This window comes from Amblyomma maculatum, chromosome 2 (assembly GCF_055883805.1).
Source record: "Amblyomma maculatum isolate TAMU_Amacu chromosome 2, ASM5588380v1, whole genome shotgun sequence".
Lineage (NCBI taxonomy): Eukaryota > Metazoa > Arthropoda > Arachnida > Ixodida > Ixodidae > Amblyomma > Amblyomma maculatum.
In genome coordinates this window covers 113,261,334-113,279,110 of record NC_139345.1, presented here as the reverse complement: position 1 = coordinate 113,279,110, position 17,777 = coordinate 113,261,334, and the positions used below count along the sequence as shown (strand labels likewise).

At 48.2% G+C, this 17,777-nt stretch overlaps 1 protein-coding gene across 1 annotated transcript in view; it reads right to left on the bottom strand.

Moving 5' to 3' along the window:
* The window catches only part of kkv (hyaluronan synthase-like protein kkv), a 91,203-nt gene that overhangs the window by 30,364 nt on the left and 43,062 nt on the right, over positions 1 to 17,777 (bottom strand). The window lies entirely within an intron of this gene.

The window sequence follows — 17,777 nt, the reverse complement described above, 5'->3', positions numbered from 1 at the left end:
TTTCTGCATCGGTGCCGTTAGATTGCCTACAGAGTCTGAGTAGCGTTTCAAACCCTCGTTCATGATATAATTGTTGGACACGGAGCAGCTTGTCAAACTGATATGATACCCGCTTGCTCCTTATATGCTAGGCCTCTATGGTTTAAGGAGAAGATATGGGATTAAACGTGCGTTTCACAACCGCGTGATTCCAGCGTCAACGTTGGCCCCGAAACATTTGGCGCACTTTGCATACAACAGAGCTTATGATTATTTTATGTCATACAAAAGCAGCAGCAATAAGTCGTAATGGCCCGCACCGCACGGCCGTGCACACTCGTTGCATAGCAGTTGGAAGTTCCATTAAATGACACTAGCAGAAACTTGCCTTGCATCTCAACTGACTTCTCTACGGCACATGCATGACGGTATCTTCACATCACTCGTCTTCCGTTTTTTTTTTTTTTTTCTTTGCGAAGCATGCGTCAGGTCAAGAAGTTTTCGAAGCTAATTATAGGCTGAGACGGTTGCGTTATGCTGAGGCTAAGAAGGCTGCGTTATGCATACACAGGGAGATTTGGCACGTTATAAAAGCCCTGCTAGCTAAAAAATTGTCAGCAATGAAGAAACGCAGTATCTTTGTGCCCTGAAAACTGGAGACGAAATGCGAACTGTATCCCACTTGCAAAACATAAGCACGTGTAGTTGTTACTGCGTGTCCACCGTTGTGACAGCCGATACGTCAGAAATGAAATTGAAAATAGAGGGTTTTAGCAGTGTGGAGACTTGCTAACGTATACGTACTCGGTTTACTGGACCCCTTCTACACAGGCGCAGTGGTCGCGATTGCACCCACCGCTGGCAATGCGCGTCGCCAGCAAGCTAAATCTCTCTAGTAGAGGTTTTTAGCATAGCGGGAGCGTAATATAGCATAGACGTATACCGGTTTGCCGCATCCTTTACACGTACGCGCGGTGGTAATGTGGGGTACGGTGGGGCAACTGCGCGTGCGTTGGAGACTGGCCGTCACCCGGTATACGTTTACGCTATAGTACGTTTCCGCTGCGCTAGAAGCCTCTAACGTTGACCGCACTACGCCCAACGGCAGTGTTCGCTTTATCACGGGTCCCAATGACGGTGTTTCTTTCATCTAACGGCTTTTGGAAACGGAGAGTAATTCCACATGGGCAGAACACTCAAATGCGCGGAACTGTGTTTTCGTAGCCACTGCTTGGTTTCCAAGCTCCATTTCGCTTCATGTCAGCAAATCAGGTGAAAGAACAGCTGAGGTGCCTCATGTTATGCCAGAGTGGTACTCAAAGCGCCAACCTGCGAGTCGTGTAGTTGTAGTGCATAGTTGGCGAAAGTGGTGAAAGCCTGAACATTACACTACTGTCTTCATGCCGATAATTTAGCTCATTTGGCACATCTCATCAGCAGCCACAGCTCCTTTACTGGTGCAATGCGTAGCGAGGCAGTGAATGAGAGCTAAATACCCCTTGTGATATTTTGTGCATTAATAATTGCATGCGATGCCTACGCAATCCCAACACCACTAGTAGAGACTGAAGTGAAGCTACCATGCAGGGGTCAATAATCACGCAGCGAAACGTTCTTGGTTCTAGACCTCCATGTTGGCTCCGAATATCGCGCGTTTCTATGCACCTGTGCAAGTGCTCACTAGCTGCGACCGATGCCAGGGAAACGTCGAAGACGTTCGCGCACACTTAAAAGACCTCGAAATCGTTTTCCATCCAGTTTAAGCTGACGCACGGAGAAGGATGAACGTTATGCGTCCCGTCGGCGAACGGTCGACCAAGAAAGGCTCGATCCGTTAGCGACGTATGGCGTCACATTCGTTGGAAGAGTGCCTTTAACAGCTCGCGCGCATCCCACCCACTCTCTCCCTAACTCTTTCTCTCTCTCTCTCTCTCTCTCTCTCTTGGCGTTTGGCGCACTCGCGCCCACATAGCGGGACTCCCGATGCCGCCGTCTCATCTCATCGTCAGTTTCAATGCGTCTTCCTCCACCTGGTTGTTCTTACATCGGCACTCGACTCCTTTTCCTTCCTCGTTTATTCATTCTATACACGTATGTATACTTTCTTTTCCAGTCCCCTCCGAACGTATCCTCATCGCCTTTCTCTCTCTCTCATTCCCTTCATTGCATTACGCAAGAACGACATGCCGGCGCAAACGCGTGTCGGCGAATCGAGTGGACGAAGCGTCCTTGGAGGCTCCGCGGAGATGGTCGCTCGTTTGCCGATGTGCCATGTGTGCGTGTTGTCGGAGAGAAAGTCTCGCATAACGGTGCACGCACGGCGCTGCCGTCGAACGCTTTCGCAAATCGAGCTGGCATGAGCTGCCGCCCCACCCTTTCCTACGCATCGCATAGCAGTCAGCTGTGTGTGTCTTCTGTGATCCAGCCAGCGGATACGGTTTACCTGAGGACGTTACAAGCGCGTCGTCTGTAGGCTGACGGACCTTCCAGAGGGAAAGTGTTTGCGCGACTCGCATGCTGGTGCTTGTTTTTGCCATCGTGGAATAACGAGGGTATTTTATTAGTTCAGGTTCGCGGTCCGGTTTAGCGCGGTTGGATGGGAGAGTTTAAGCGCTTGTGTGCGTCAAGGTTGAATTTGATTAAATGTGCAGAGCACTGCATTTTGTGGGCATATTCCATTACTGAAGATTTACTGCAAATTACTGGACAGTGTTTACAGATTCTGAAGTAGCCCTTCAAGGCCTGCAAGCAGCTCTACGCCGCGGGTCACATGAACAACTCGTTGGAGAGATCCGCCAGCTGTACCACGACGCAGTATTGAAAGGTCATAATAATATTTTTTTCAGTGGCTGCCAGGACACTGCGGCATCAGGGGAAACCACCAGGCGGACGAGGCTGCCCGTTCTGCCCACAGCGATGGCAGTTAAAATACCCATATCGAGGGTTGATGCCGCATGTGCCCTGCGCCGTCTGGCCCTGGAGATCCCAATTTCAGGGAATACGGGGGAGTTTAGCAATCGCCGCCTCAGGGCACTGGATTCTGAACTGTGCCTCCGCCTTCCCCATCAGATTGCTCGTCGAGAAGTAACGTTGCTGTGCCGTTTATGGCTCGGTGTTGCGTTCACCAACAAGTATGCTTTCAGGATTTGAACGGCCGATAGCACTGCCTGTGAAAATTGTGGCTGTGAAGAGACAATCGAACATCTCTTATGTGAATGCCCTGCATTTGTGAGTGAAAGACATAAGCTGCGTTGTGCGCTGGACCGCCTCGATCCTCGTCCTTTAACGGCGGATCAGATCCTTGGTCCGCGGCCATGGCAGTCTATCACCTTTAAGGCATACAGGGCACTGTTTAGTTTTCTAACAGCCACCGGCTTGTGTCACAAACTCTGACTGTGCTCCACGTCCCTTTTCTCTTCCCCTCTTTAATCCCCTTATCCCTTTTCCCCAGAGTAAGGTTGCCAACCGGAGGCCTTTCTGGTTACCCTGCCTTCCATCCTCATCCCTATCTATCTACTGCAAATTACGTTGTGCGAATAACAATACTTTTATTTCCGAATCGAATCTAATGCGAATAATATACTTCAAACATTGAATCGAATGCGAACAATGTAGATTGCCTACCTAATCGGATACGAATCGAACAGTGACAGTGCCGACCGCATTGAATGAAATTTGTATGAGCGATATACGTACTTAAAGCTGCAACGTGCTTGAAGAATAGTCCTTTTATTTTATTTTAATTTTATCTTTCTGAGCATCGGGAGTCATTTTCTCTTTCCTGGCAAAACCACTAGGATTAGTTTCACTGTGTTTTAACCGAGCACTGTGCAGAGACAGAATACAGACAGACCTTGTCATTACATTTCTGCGTATGCCAGCTTTAAAGAAAGCAAGCGTGTTTTATTGCTGACGCCTCCACTGTGCTCGGTCGAATGAGCTCAGTCCTGTCAAGCGTCTCACCATCCGAAGCCTTCGCACTCGGACAGGACTCCAAGAATGATCAGCGTGCTAGGGGAGGTAATTCGAGCCAACTCGACGCTGTCGAATGCAAGTTTCAAAACTGGCACGTTCCCTGTTGTGGCCAGCATCGTACGTGCCCACCAAGAAGCAATCTCTTTATTGTCTGTCCAGTTACTGATTTTTTTGCCTCTCTAATTTCACCAACTCGTTCCGTGCACGTGTAGCCAACCAAGGTGCTGTCATTTATCACCATCCCAAATTCGCTCGGTAGCCAGCTGCAAAATTTGACGCACCTTTGGACGGTCGTTGTTTTTCTCCTTCTTGTTCTTTTACGAAAACCTCCCGAACGCTCTCCTCTATCTCATCTCTCTCAGCAATTACACCCCGGAGTGCACTGGCTACTCGTGCAGTGTGAAGGAGCGTGTTCCATTGTGATTCATCCACTTCGGCTGGCTGGAACAGGTTGCTAGCAGCGCCGGTGTTCCGATGCCGGTTGGCGTCGAATTCGTGTTGCACGCGTGGAAAGGCGGCGTGAATCCGGATTCCCGGCGCCTTTTTCCTCTGGCCGCCGCCACCGCGATGGCCAGATTGCGCGCGACCTCGTTCGTTGTGGTCGTCGTCGTCGCGCTCCGCTCGGTGCGCTTCCTCCTCCTCTTCCTCGGATCCCCTCAAGCGAAGCACCGCAGTGCACCCTTCGCTGCCCTCCCCCACCTCTCCTTCGCCCCGATCAATCAGAGCGCGCAGGGCGCCATTCGATTCGCACGCCGGAGCAACTCTTGGCCAGCGAAAAACCACTTTGTCGAAGAAGGGTGAGCAGCAAAAAGGAGCGGAGAACGCCCGGCAAACCTGCTGGTCCGACGAGTCATTACGACTTTCTTACACGCGCGAAGAAAGGGGTAATCCATCAGACGCTCTGTCAGAATATATATATATTTTTTTTTAGCTGTAGGTTGCTCGCGAACTAAGAACATCGGACGTAGTGTGCTTGTATTCCTTGGTCATATATGCATTTTCTGCTGGTTAGTAATCGTTTCCTGAACGCTTAGCTTCTTTTCTTTGTTGTTCAATTTAACAAGAACAATACATTGTCTTATCCGGCATATCCCTTACAGACACGAGTGCGTATTTCGAGCCTCGCGTGACTTGCGCTCGTGCATTCTCGCCCTTATCTGCGCTGATGAGCTGTTGTTCGTTTACCGTGCAGATTACGGCGCGTTAGGAAGTTGCACAGGGGCTGTTGTGAATAAAATTAATGTCGTGTATTTATTGTTTACTCAAAATATACGTGTTTCCAAAATGTTTTTTTTTTTTTTTAGTCTCTCGGAGAGGCCAACTATGGCTGCTACCTCAGCCCACACATTTTTCTTTTTTTTTTTTTTTTCATTGAGCTACCCCGTTTCCACTTGTAAATCGTTCATGACCGAGTGCAGTGCACATGTGTGGAAGGTGATAATCTCGCAACAGCAACTAACCAACTCGTACCGAAGCTTTCTCTTTTACCAGAACACTTCTCTCCGAATACAACCATTCCACAGAAGAAAGTGTATAGAGCAGTCGGACCGCTACTATACAGGCATGAAGCAGAGTGATTGAGCATTATAGCCAAGCGGGCGAGTTGGTGAAACATATTGAATGGAAAACAGCGCCACAGACAAACAAACACCGAAGCAGAAAGCAACAGGACGAGCGCTACACTCTTCCTGTTGTTCTCTGCTTCGGTGTTTGTCTGTTGCGTCGAATTTTTCATTCAATATGATTGAGCACGTCTCGGGAGCTTCTTGGTTATCTAATGCTGCAATTGCCCTGCCCGAATTACATCAACAGCTACAAGAAGTCAAGCGCCATTACAAAGAGACCCATTTTCAACTACTGCCGAAACGTAATCCACTCCGTGTGCTGCCGCTGAACAATTTGTTCTGTTTGCGTAGCGCTGCCCTCTCAGCGCTTTGAAAGCGACAGTGACAGATTAATTGCACTGCATGTGAACACAACAAAAAACGGCTACGAAGTAACTAACTTTTCGGTAGAATGTTTTCCAGTGTTTGCCAAATATATAAGTCAGCTTAGCCCGGAAGGTCACAAAGGTTCGTATATTGTATATAGTGTATATTGTATATGTTGTATTGTATGGCGTATATTGTATATATTGTAAGTAGCACGAAGGCGCTCGTTTCGAGATGCTCTAGGACGTACATGATTCGCTCAAGCGAAGCAAAGAAAGATTCAGAGCAAATTTTACATGCATCATCCGGTTTGTCAAGAATGCAAGTGAAAATGGCACAGCATGAAACATCCGCTGGGATTCTGGGCATTCATAGCTTCAGCGCCGCCTTATTATCGTCATCTTGTACTTCAAGCAAAAGGAAGGTTGCGCTTAAAAATTAGCTTCCAAGGTCTGTGAAAACATCTTTACTTGCATCTTGAAGTGCTCAAGGTATGGTCGCGACTCACTTCACGAAGATTAATACCGCTTAACAAAAACGCAAAGTCCTCAACTCCTAAATTTACCTGCCAATCTCTATAAGTATTTAGATGCAGCGTACTCGCATTTTCAGAAGCATTGATCACGATGCATTATGTCAGTCATCATCAGCAACAGCATGAGCCTGAATACGCCCACTGCATGTCAAAGGCCTCTCCCATACTCCTACAATTAACCAGGTCTCCCCCCCCCCCCTTCCCCCCCTCTTTCCTCTCTACCGCAGACACCTTTCTTCACGTTTACCTTCTCTTGGATTCCAATTTGCTACCCTTAGCTAGTCGCACAACATGTTCTGCACATGCCCCTTTTTTCTTGATTTCGAATAGATGTCATTACTCGCGTTTCTTTCCTTGCCCGGCAGTCTAGCTGCTTTCTTCCTGTCTGAAAGTTGCACGCGTCGTTTTCCTTTCCGTAGCTTGCTGCTTTGTCGTCCATTTAAGCTGAACCGGAGTCTTTCAATACTAAAAGCGGCACTGAATGTTTAACCCTTTTCGTTAGCCTCCACGTTTCCGCCCCAGAGGTTCTCGCAGTTAGCTGTTACATACTTTTCTCTTGAGGGATAGTGGTAAGCTGCCATTCACCGTTTGTACCTGCCGGACGTACACCACCCCATTATGATTCTTGTAGTTCGTTCACTGTCATCGTTCAGACCTGCAGTCACTATACCAGCATTAAGTGCAGACGTATTCCTTTACAATGCTTTGCGCATCTTAGTTTTTTTTTTTTTTTTTTTTTTTTTTACCCGCCATTTCGATTGCCTTGATTAGGTCGGTGTTAATGCATTATGTACAGTCTTTGTCAAAAGTATACGGCCCAGGGGTTTTTCTTCTAAGCCCCGTAACGGGGCTCGTACCCCAACTCTGTCGTTCCAAATGTCATAGGTGACAAAACTCGTCCTTATTCTGCTCTAGCTTACTTTCATATTCCAGTATTGCTACCAGGAGCCGCGTTACAGGGCTTAGAAGCGAAACCCTTGGACCGTATATTTTTGACAAAGACTGTGCATTTCTGCAAAACACAAATCGCAATCGCAAGTCGCCACCAGCTCGTTGCACGTCATAATCATAGCACACATTGCGTCGGTAACTTCGGAACGTGTGTATGTGTGTATGTGTGTGTGTGTGGGGGGGGGGGGGAGGCTTGATCAAGTGCAAGCTGCTGCGAGGTGTAGATTGCGTTTGTCTCAACCGCCAGATAGTGAATGCGTATTTGTTTTTCGTTTTCTTTGCGGCAACACGCCCCGCGGACTTTTCGCTACGGATGGAATCTGGGGCAAGTGCCCCAAAGCAATATAAAGGCCAAGACACAATCGTAGGACAGATTACTGGAGAGATGCTACCCTCACCTTGTCGGCTGCCTGCATTGGTAGATTTCTTTTCACTCGTCTGACTGCTAAGAGTAGGTGTTCTGCCTCGGAAATAGTACTTTTCGAAGGGAATCCCGCGTCCTACAGGCTTCAATCTTCTGCAGTTGGAATCCTCTGTGAAGTCCAGAGCAGTATTATAGGCTACCGTCAGGAAATTGGTGACGGGCAGGAATGTTGCCCGATCTGTCCAGGCCCGGGTATGCAGTCGTGCCTTCGGTCTCGCGCCTGTCTGAAGCCCCAGATAAGCATCGCACGGAACCCGGCCGGAGGCGAGATCACCTCACGAGGGCAGCAAGTGCACATTTCATCCAGTACCCCACATTTTGAGTAACACGGGCGAGCCGCTTAATTTCAGCTGGCTCTAGAAACGTCCCTTCTGTAGTCGCGGCGGTAGGAGGACGACCTCTCACCGAATGTATTCGATGTCGTCGACACTACAGTAGCAGGTTGGGGTGGCAATTACGACGCGCGAAATAATTCCTTGCCGATGCTAGAGAAAATACGACGCGAAGCGAAAGTGGGCAGCGCCAGTCACACGGCTTTACTGCTCAGCGGCCGCAGTGACTGCGGCATAATCGCTTTCAGAGGGGAACAGGTGCAAGACGTGACTCGTGACGGAGGCCGGACCGAGACGAGCAAGAGTGAGCGAGGCGGGATGCTTTGAGGCGAGTGACGGACGTGCGCGCGCCTCCATGCACGAAGCTCAGCGCAGCAGCCCTCCGAATCAAGATGGCGATATCGCCAACGACCGCGGAACGCGGGAGAGCTCAGCGTTGGACAGCGCGTGAACTGCCCGCCCTCCCTTCAGCTGTGTTCCGTTCATTTCCTTCCATGATGGGCTCGCGCAAAGAGAGTGCAGCGGCGGCGAACTGGAGGACGCGTGTGGCGAGTCTCGATTGGAGGGGTCGAGGAATGCGGCACCTCTGAGCTGGAAAGGAGGCTGGGCGCCTGTGGGGCAGATCAGATCGTGAAGAAGAGTTTTAGTCGCGTGTACTCGTGTAAAATTATTGGGTGAGGAGTCGCTACGTGTGCGCATGCGGTGCGCACCAGTGTTGTTCCGGAGGAATTTGTGTGCTTATAAGCGCGAAGCTGTTCTGTCGAAGGTTTGATTGGAAGCACGTTTTGAAAGCGAAGGTGGTCGAGTTTGTGCAACGGGTCACGCAGCGGCGCGGCAGTTTCACATTTGAGGAAGTATGCATTGCAGCATTGGTGGGTTTCCTCTCCAGACTGCTCCAGTGTCTGCGCTACAGAGTTCACGTCGATATCACTCTTAAGTCCAAGATAACAGGAGTAGCAATAAAGGCTGGCCATCTATCAGTTCAGTTCAGGCGTTCAGTCGTGTCCGACTCTTCGTGACCCTATGGACCATGTCACGTCACGCTTTCCGGTCTCTCACTATCTTCTTAACATCACATAGCTTCATCTGCAATGCCTCGAGAATGCCATCTAACCATCGCGTTCGCTGCCTACCCCTTCTCCGGCGACCCTCAACCTTTCCCAACATCAAATCTTTCTCCAGCGACTCCTCTCTTCTCATCAGATGACCAAAGTAGCTGAGCTTTAACTTTAGAATTTGACCCTCCAATGAGCAGTCAGGGTTTATGGTGGACAATATCGACTGATTTGATCTTCTCGCAGTCCAAGGAACTCTTAAGAGTCTTCGCCAGCACCACAATTCAAACGCGTCAATTCTTCGGCGGTCAGCCTTTTTCACAGTCCAACTCTCGCATCCATACATCACAACTGGAAAGACCATAGCACGGGTTATACAGATCTTGGTTGGCAGACTAATGTATCTGCTCTTTACTAGGCGGTCAAGGCTAACCATTGCTCTCTTTCCCAGAAGCAGGCGTCTCCTAATTTCATGGCTGCAGTCTCCTTCCGAGGTAATCTTGGCGCCCAAGAACAGAAAATCTGTCACAGCTTCCACTTCTTTTCCATTGATGCTCCAGAACTTGATAGGGCAAGACGCCATGATCTTCGTCTTTTTAATGTTCAGTTTAAGCCCAAACTTCTCACTCTCTTCTTGTACGCGCATCAGAAGTCTCTTGAGATCCAATTCACTTTCTGCCATTAAAGTGGTATCATCCGCATATCTAAGGTTGTTGATACGTTTTCCAGCGATCTTCACTCCAGCTGAAGACTCGTCCAGACCGGCCTTCCTCATGATGCACTCTGCATATAGGTTAAATAGGCAGGGCGACAGTATGCAGCCTTGCCTCACCCCTTTCTCAATCGGAAACCAATCAGTAAGACCATGCCCAGTTCTGACTGCGGCCTCTTGCCCTTCATAAAGGTTCCTGAGGAGACAGATGAGGTGAATTGGAACTCCCATCTCTTGGAGAGCTTGCCACAATCTGCTGTGATCTACGCAGTCAAACGCTTTCGCATAATCAATAAAGCAGAAGTAAATGGGTTTCTGGAACTCTCTTGCTTTTTCCATGATCCAGCGAAGGTTGGCAATTTGGTCTCTAGTTCCTCTGCCCTTGCGAAACCCAGCTTGCACGTCCGGAAGCTCCCGATCCACATACTGCTGCAGCCTACCTTGCAGGATTTTTAACATCACCTTGCTAGCATGCGAAATAAGCGCGATCGTGCGGTAGTTGGAACAATCTTTGGCACTGCCTTTCTTTGGAATGGGGATGTAAACTGACCTCCTCCAATCATGTGGCCACTGCAGGGTTGTCCAAATCTTTTGACATAATGTATGCAGTGTGTTAACAGCGTCGTGGTTGAGGTTTTGAAGCAACTCAGCTGGAATACCATCAATTCCGCTAGCTTTATTCTTAGCAAGGCTGGCTAAGGCCCATTCAACTTCACTCTTCAGGGTGCCCGGCTCGAGATCAGTAATCACAACCGTCCTATGTTGGGTTTGCACATCCGGGTCCTTCTTGTACAGTTCTTCTGTGTATTCCTGCCACCTCTTCTTTATCTCTGAGGCTTCAGTGAGGTCCTTGCCTCGTTTGTCCTTTATCACGCCCAGCTTAGCACAGAAGCTTCCTTTGATATCTTTGATTGTCTTATACAGAGCTCTTGTGTTCCTTAATTGGCTGTTGTCCTCAACTGCTTGACACTGTACGTTCAAGAAGGCATTCTTATCTCTCCTTGCTATTTTCTGAAAATCCGCATTGAGAACCTTGTATCTTTCTCTTTCCCCCATACCTTTTGCCATTCTCCTTTCCTCAGCTATTTGCAAAGCCTCTTCAGATAACCAGTTTGCTTTTTTGCATTTCTTTTGCTTTGGATCACTACCTTAGTAGCAACTTCTTGTATTATATCACGAACATCAGTCCACATCTCTTCGGGCTCTTTGTCTTCTAGATCTAATTCTTGAAATCGATTGCTCACTTCCACAGCATATTCTAATGGAATCTGATCCAGATCATACCTGAAAGGCCTTCTAGTTTTCTGCGTTTTCCTCAATCGAAGCTTAATTTTGGCAACAAGAAGCTGATGATCGGTGCCACAATCGGTCCCAGGCCTTGTTTTTACTGCTTGTATAGCGCTTCTCCATCTCTGCCGGCAAATAATATAATCGATCTGATTCCTGTACAGACCGTCCGGTGAAATCCATGTGTACAGGCGCCTCTCGTGCTGTTGAAAATGAGTATTCGCTATGGTCAGGTTGTTTTCTTGACAGAACTCTACTAGCCTCTGCCCAGCTTCATTTGGCTCACCAAGACCGAACTTGCCTGTAATTCCGGATATTTCTTCACTCCCGACCTTAGCATTCCAGTCTCCTATGAGAAAAACGACGTCTGATGATGGGGTGCGGTCTAAAAGGCATTGTAGGTCCGCATAAAATCTCTCAATGTCAGCTTCTTCAGCAGCAGTGGTCGGTGCATAGACTTGGATAACTGTTATGTTGAAAGGGTGACCTTGGATCCGAAGTGAAATCATTCGGTCGTTTTTGGGGTTGTACCCTAGCACTGCTTTGCCCATTCTTCTGTTTACTATGAGAGCGACCCCATTCCTTCTCTTGGATTCGTGCCCACAATAAAGGACATAATGGTCGCCGGAGTTAAATTCTCCCATTCCGGTCCACTTGAGCTCGCTGATACCCAAGATATCAATGTTCAATCTGTCAATTTCTCGCTTGACGATATCCAGTTTACCTCGCGTCATAGATCTTACATTCCATGTTGCTATGTGATATATCTCCTTGCAACATCGGACTTTCCGGTCGCTTCCCGACACATCCACAACTGAGCGTCCTTTTGGCTTTAGCCCAGCCGCTTCATTCGTCCTGGAGCTACTAGGAATCGCCCTTTGTTCATCCCCAGTAACATGTGGGACGCCTTCCAACCTGGGGGGCTCATTTTCCGGCGCCATATCGATAATGGTATTGTGACTGGCCATAGGGTTTTCTTGGCAGGAAATACAACTAACTACAAGCATAGATACGAAAGCAAAATGGCAGGTCATCGATGTGATAAAGAGGATCTTGCAAGAAGAGGAGGACAAGGACATCGGCAGACAAAACACGTGGACTTCATGGCGAAAGGATAGAGTATTTCTGTATACCCAGAGTTTAGTTTGTTTAGGTAGATTTTTCCTCTTAAGTTTAAGCCTATGCTGCGTCGTAGTTGTCGCAAAATACGGAACATCGCCATATTTTATGAGCCGAAGTCACTAGTGCCTGCCGCACTTCGTAAGCGTCAAGAAATACAATCTTTACCAAGCTCACTTTTTACAGGACCGTATGCGATTTCAAGTGTAACGGTATATATATTTGCTATTCATCAAGTACTACCACAGCGAATTTCAATATGGCGAAATGTCGTCCTGGCAATCGGCTAGAGTTATTGCAGAAATATTCGGGATTTTATAATATGCTAAACATGGGACTAAAAGTGCGGCATTTTGTTCAAAAAATTATTTAGTTGTTGTTTCCGAGTTTGGTCTCTACCGTGCAGTTAAAATATCACATACGCATTTAGAAAGTCTGCACGAACGCGTTTGATTTTTCATTTTTGTTTTAATAGTAAGTGTTTTCTGGGCGCCAAATTTTGTGTTCGAAGAGTGCACCATACACAATCAAAAACTCTGAGACCACTGCAGAGGTCTACATTACAGAAATGCGAAAGCATGTGCTTTGACTGTTCTTAAGTAGCTCCCAGAATCTCATGACTCAGCACTTTTGAGAGTCCCTGACTAGAGACAAGTCTGGGTCCTCACATTGACTTACACAAGTCATGGACTCCATAGCCATGCACATTGGATTTCCAATCTGACTGATTCATGACGAAAATATAATGACTCACTTTTATGACTACCAGTCTCATCTTAATGTGACGTCATATCACGCGTTACATTTCGCTTCCATATTTTCTTCCTCGTTTTGCTTCCACTTTTTGCTTCCACATTTTGCGAGGTGACGTTTTCGCAAACATAGCCAAGTAAGGATTTGTTGTGGCACATTTCACTGCGTGGTTCAAATAAAGGACAGAGTTCAAAAAACACATGTTTGTTAAGTTTCCGATATTCGACTTTTTCCAAAATTTGTTTTTCAGAGAATATTACAATATTCAAATGTCACCTCACCGTTACTGTCAAAAACACACTCCGTTGGTTTTTTATTGCATTCTTAGCAGGCTCTGCGCGAGCCCAGGACGAGATTTAAATGCACGTTTTTGCTGTACACTCGAAGGTTAGACATTCCACAGTTGGGGCAGAATTAAATGTGCTTGTGCAGTGGTGCTTGCACCGACAGCGGCAGCTGCACTCTCGTGCACATGCACACCGCATTTCTGCTAAACCTGAAGGCCGCGATCATGACACGCCTCCGCTTGATAGCTGGCAGCCATTACTCGCAGTATTTTCAGGTGACGTATGTCCGCTTAATAACACGACGTCATTCTTGTGAAACCACGTACTTGCATCATCATGTCGACTGCTAAAATGAAGCCGAATCTGAGACGACATGATCACTGCGCCACGTTTGATGCAAAAATGCTTTAAAGAAGAAAAATATATTTTAAATAGACTTCGAATCTTGTTGAAATAATTCGTATTTGTTTTTTGTTTTTTTTTTTTAACTTCCCTTTTTGCAAGCACTCTGCTGAAAAATGAGCCGTGCTAACGACATCTCTCCGGACAGTCGTGGCTATATATCATGGAGGCTCCGCATATGATGAACACAAGTTCCTTCATAGCACTTAACGAGCCTCGTATTTAGCTCTTTGCAGCCGGCTGTGCTTTGGCACTCATACGGATGCCAGGACACCTAACGGCCCTGCTGCAATAAAGAACCCGCAGCCTGAGTAAAAGGACATCTGAGATAGTATACTTCGACCTCAGTTTAGCAGGACGACCGGTTCCATGCTAGAGCACGCTCAGAGTGTTCATTCACGCATGCGTTGGGTTCCCTATTCATACTTGTGATACAGGGAGATGGGGTATAAGGTTATACGTGATGTGTTTTAAGCGTGTGCGTATTACACGTGGGCTTAGAAATTGCCGCTCTTTTTGGGGGTGAGGGGCAGCTATCGCCAGGGGCTTATTCTTGACCCCGGAGGAAGACTTCTCTTTGCCTTTTTTTTTTTTTTTTTTTTGCATTCTCGACTTCTTGCTTTCAAATACCGAGCTCCCCAGGGGGCTCGCGAGGTTTATCCAGAAATGACCCATTACGCTGCATTCGCGCACGAACCTCGTTAACCCGGTCACAGGCACTCTTTCGACCACCCCCAAGTCCCCTTTGCGGGCCAGGTGACTCGGAAAGTGAACTGCAGCTAATTTGCTGGCGTGGGACGAACTGTACAGGGAGGCGTTCCGAGCAGGCACATATAAGAACTCGCGAACAAGAGGCCAGCGAGGAGGCGAGCAGTAAATCACCGGCTTTACGAGAAGATGTCTCCCAATTAGCGCCTACATGCATGCACCAGCGTTGGTGGGCTCTCCTCAGTTGCATTTCCTCCGGCGTATATTTTTATGCGCACGAAGGGAAAACCCGCCCTATGCCCCGCGCATACATTTCTCGGCACCGCCACTAGCATGCCGGCCGGGTCGTGGCGCAGTCCGAACCTTTTATGCCTCTCACCCCGAGAACCTCCGTAGAGCGCGCGGGCATTCACGTTGCGCACGAACGACCCCTCTCTGACTTCAAACTGTGCAGAGTCGTGAAACCTAAGAGCTGACGTCAGCGGCGCCGAATTCACAAAACATGCAAAATCTCTTGGCTTGTCGACCGGCGCATTTTTGCGCAGAAACTCGGTGACAGTAAAATAAATGCCGTAAAGCGAAGGTGCCAGTTCGGCGTGAACGTTTATGAGCGAACGGCTCGCCTCTGCGATTAGTCTGACGCAAAGTACAAGCGTTCAAAAAAAAAAAAAAATCACATCGTCAGTGCTCGGAACACTGCGCGGAACACCCGCTGCCGCTGGCACCGCTCTGCGGCCATCATTCGTCGTCGGCAGTGATGGGGTTATTGGAATTGGAATGACCGCGTAAGATGGAGCGGCTTCGCTAAGTGCGCTTTGAAGTGGTTGCCTGTCTTGTCTTTCGGAGGCGGTGCCGCCGTTTTTACTCTGCCGCTTTCTTCTCCCTGCTTTCCCCATCTCTCTTCCCCGTTCCTCTGCTGCTGCACACCCTGTCTCTTCATCCACGCTCCGGCCTGTCGGCGTCGTCTTGCTGTTCTACAAGGGTCATTCCTCCGGCAATAACCCTTTCAGGTGTGGCGCGTTGCGCGCGCGCCGAGAACGGCGAACTAGCACTGTCAGTCGAAGGAAAGATGGGTCGCTGAGAGGTTATTACGCGGGCGGGCGCCCGAGCGTTATGTCATTATTCAGCAGCGCGAGAAATTGTGTTGCGGCCCGACGACCCAGACGCGACCGGCGGGACCCGAGTGCTGCCTTTTTGTCTGCGAGCGCCGTGTTAAGTGTGACGATCTGCCCTGGAATGATTGAGAGACACAACAGGCGCTCTGCCGTTGCGCTCGGCTTTCGCACAATTCTCGCGCAGCGTCGTGTCATTCTGTATTCCAGGTGGACGTTTACCTAGTCGATCTGTTGCCCCGCTCTCTTATCGGAGCGCGATCGCAACGCAGCCGCTGGTACGCTAGCACGGGCAGTCATGGGAGGGCACGCAGTATAGGCACTACTGAGGAAAGTCCTTCGCGGTGACTGCAATGCTTAATTGTTATACCTTTTTTTTTTTCAAACTATTTTTGTCACTGCACGACACAATATTACAATGCCGTGGTGTGTACTATATGTTGCATCACCTCGCGTAATGTTGCCTTGCATTGGGCTGTGTATTGTCATGCGATGTCGCATTGCCCTGTCTGTGCAGCAAGCCGACCCGACATGTCCGTCGCCTACTTAAATTTTTGTGCACTTTCGTGTTGTTGTTATTGCGACTGTATGAAGGAGGAAAAGAAAATGCACGGGCCTGCTACTGGCTCTAGCTGAGCCACCTCCGCTGCCTCGTGCGGACAGAGGAGAAAATAGAGAAGAAAGAAAGAAAAAGAGGGAGAGAGAAAGACGCGCGTTGCAACAGCTGTCGTCCGCCACCGAAGCAGTGGCGATTGCAATGACGGCCTACAACAGGTACAACCACCGGTGGCAGGCGAGCCCCCGTCGCAAATGGCGGGGACCTACCATTCCCAGCCCCATAGGGCCAGGAGCAGCCAACCTCCTCTTCCACTTTCTTGTTCATTCTCTCACTGGCACAAAATGATAAGAGGCACGCCAAAATCACGGAGGATGTATCGCATTTTAGTCGCTGCGTAAACAACCTTTCGTGTGCTATTTCTTGAACATCTCCACTACTTCAGGTGTCATTTCTTAGATGTCACCCTTTTCTTCTTTATCTGTAGATAAAGATAGGTACTAACTGCTGTGGTGATCGAAATGAATTGTAGCATCTTTTTTCTCTCGTCTCAAGCGTGGGCACCAAGTACGAAACTATGCTTCCTTTGGCGACCATAGCCGTTGTTGTGCTGCAGATGTGTCACTTGAAGTGATACCCACCTTGTTTTCTCACCACCAAAGGCGCATTTGCCTCTAGCGTTTACGTCTATCAAGGTTTCCATCTCTGTCCAGCGTAGATGAACAAATGAGCTAAATCGTGGATATTATATGTCTACGTCAACGTCGCAAGGTTTCCGAGGGCTTCGAGAAGGCCTGAGAAGAAGACAAGAGTTCGTTTTTTGTTACGAAGAAAAAAAAAGGAGGGGGGGGGGGGGGGGGCGAAGCCTTACTCGGAACACTGCGAGGCCTACAGGTAGCTAGCTATAATGCACAGTTCAAGCTTGTAATCCTGCGGGCTTGAGTGGGCTGTATTTTCCACAACTCGAATATATAGGTTCAAGTGATAGCAGACACCGAGTGACCTCGGTGACAGCTTTGCCACCCTTAGAACTGCTCAGCTTAGCCATAGGTTAACGAGACAAGTTGTTCTACGTTAGGCATCGAGCTCCATGTGCTGCAGCAAGAGAAAGCCCGCATGTCGTCACTTGAGCCTGTTCTCAATCACTACTAGATATTTAGCCGCTGTTTTTTTTTTTTTCTTTTGATTTTGCCGTTGCCGGTCCTCATAAGAAACCACTTTCATAGGGGTGTATTTCTTTTTTTCTTGTCACATGCTTTTCTTTTTTTTTTTTTTTTTTTGCTTCCCTGATTTCAAGAAGTCTTGGGGGTGGCTGTATTTAAGCATTTTCCGGCTTTTGAATAAAGCATCAATTTCTTGTTTTTTTTTTCTTCGGCTTGATACGTCTTTCGAATTCGTACTGTAGTTTATAATAAACTATTTCCAGCTGAGACAAAACGAGCTCGGGATTCATGCTGAGTTCATACATGAACTCTTCATCAGAGGTTTGGAATCTTGGAAAGGTGAAGGAGCGGGAGGTCAGCAGTATTTATTGTAACGATGGCCAAACAGTTCCTTCTTACCTACTCATTTTTTCCGAGACTGCAGGAGATTGGAACGACCTGCCCGCTCAAGAAGCTTTGTGCCAAGCCATGAATCTTTCAAGTCGTTCATCAAGGA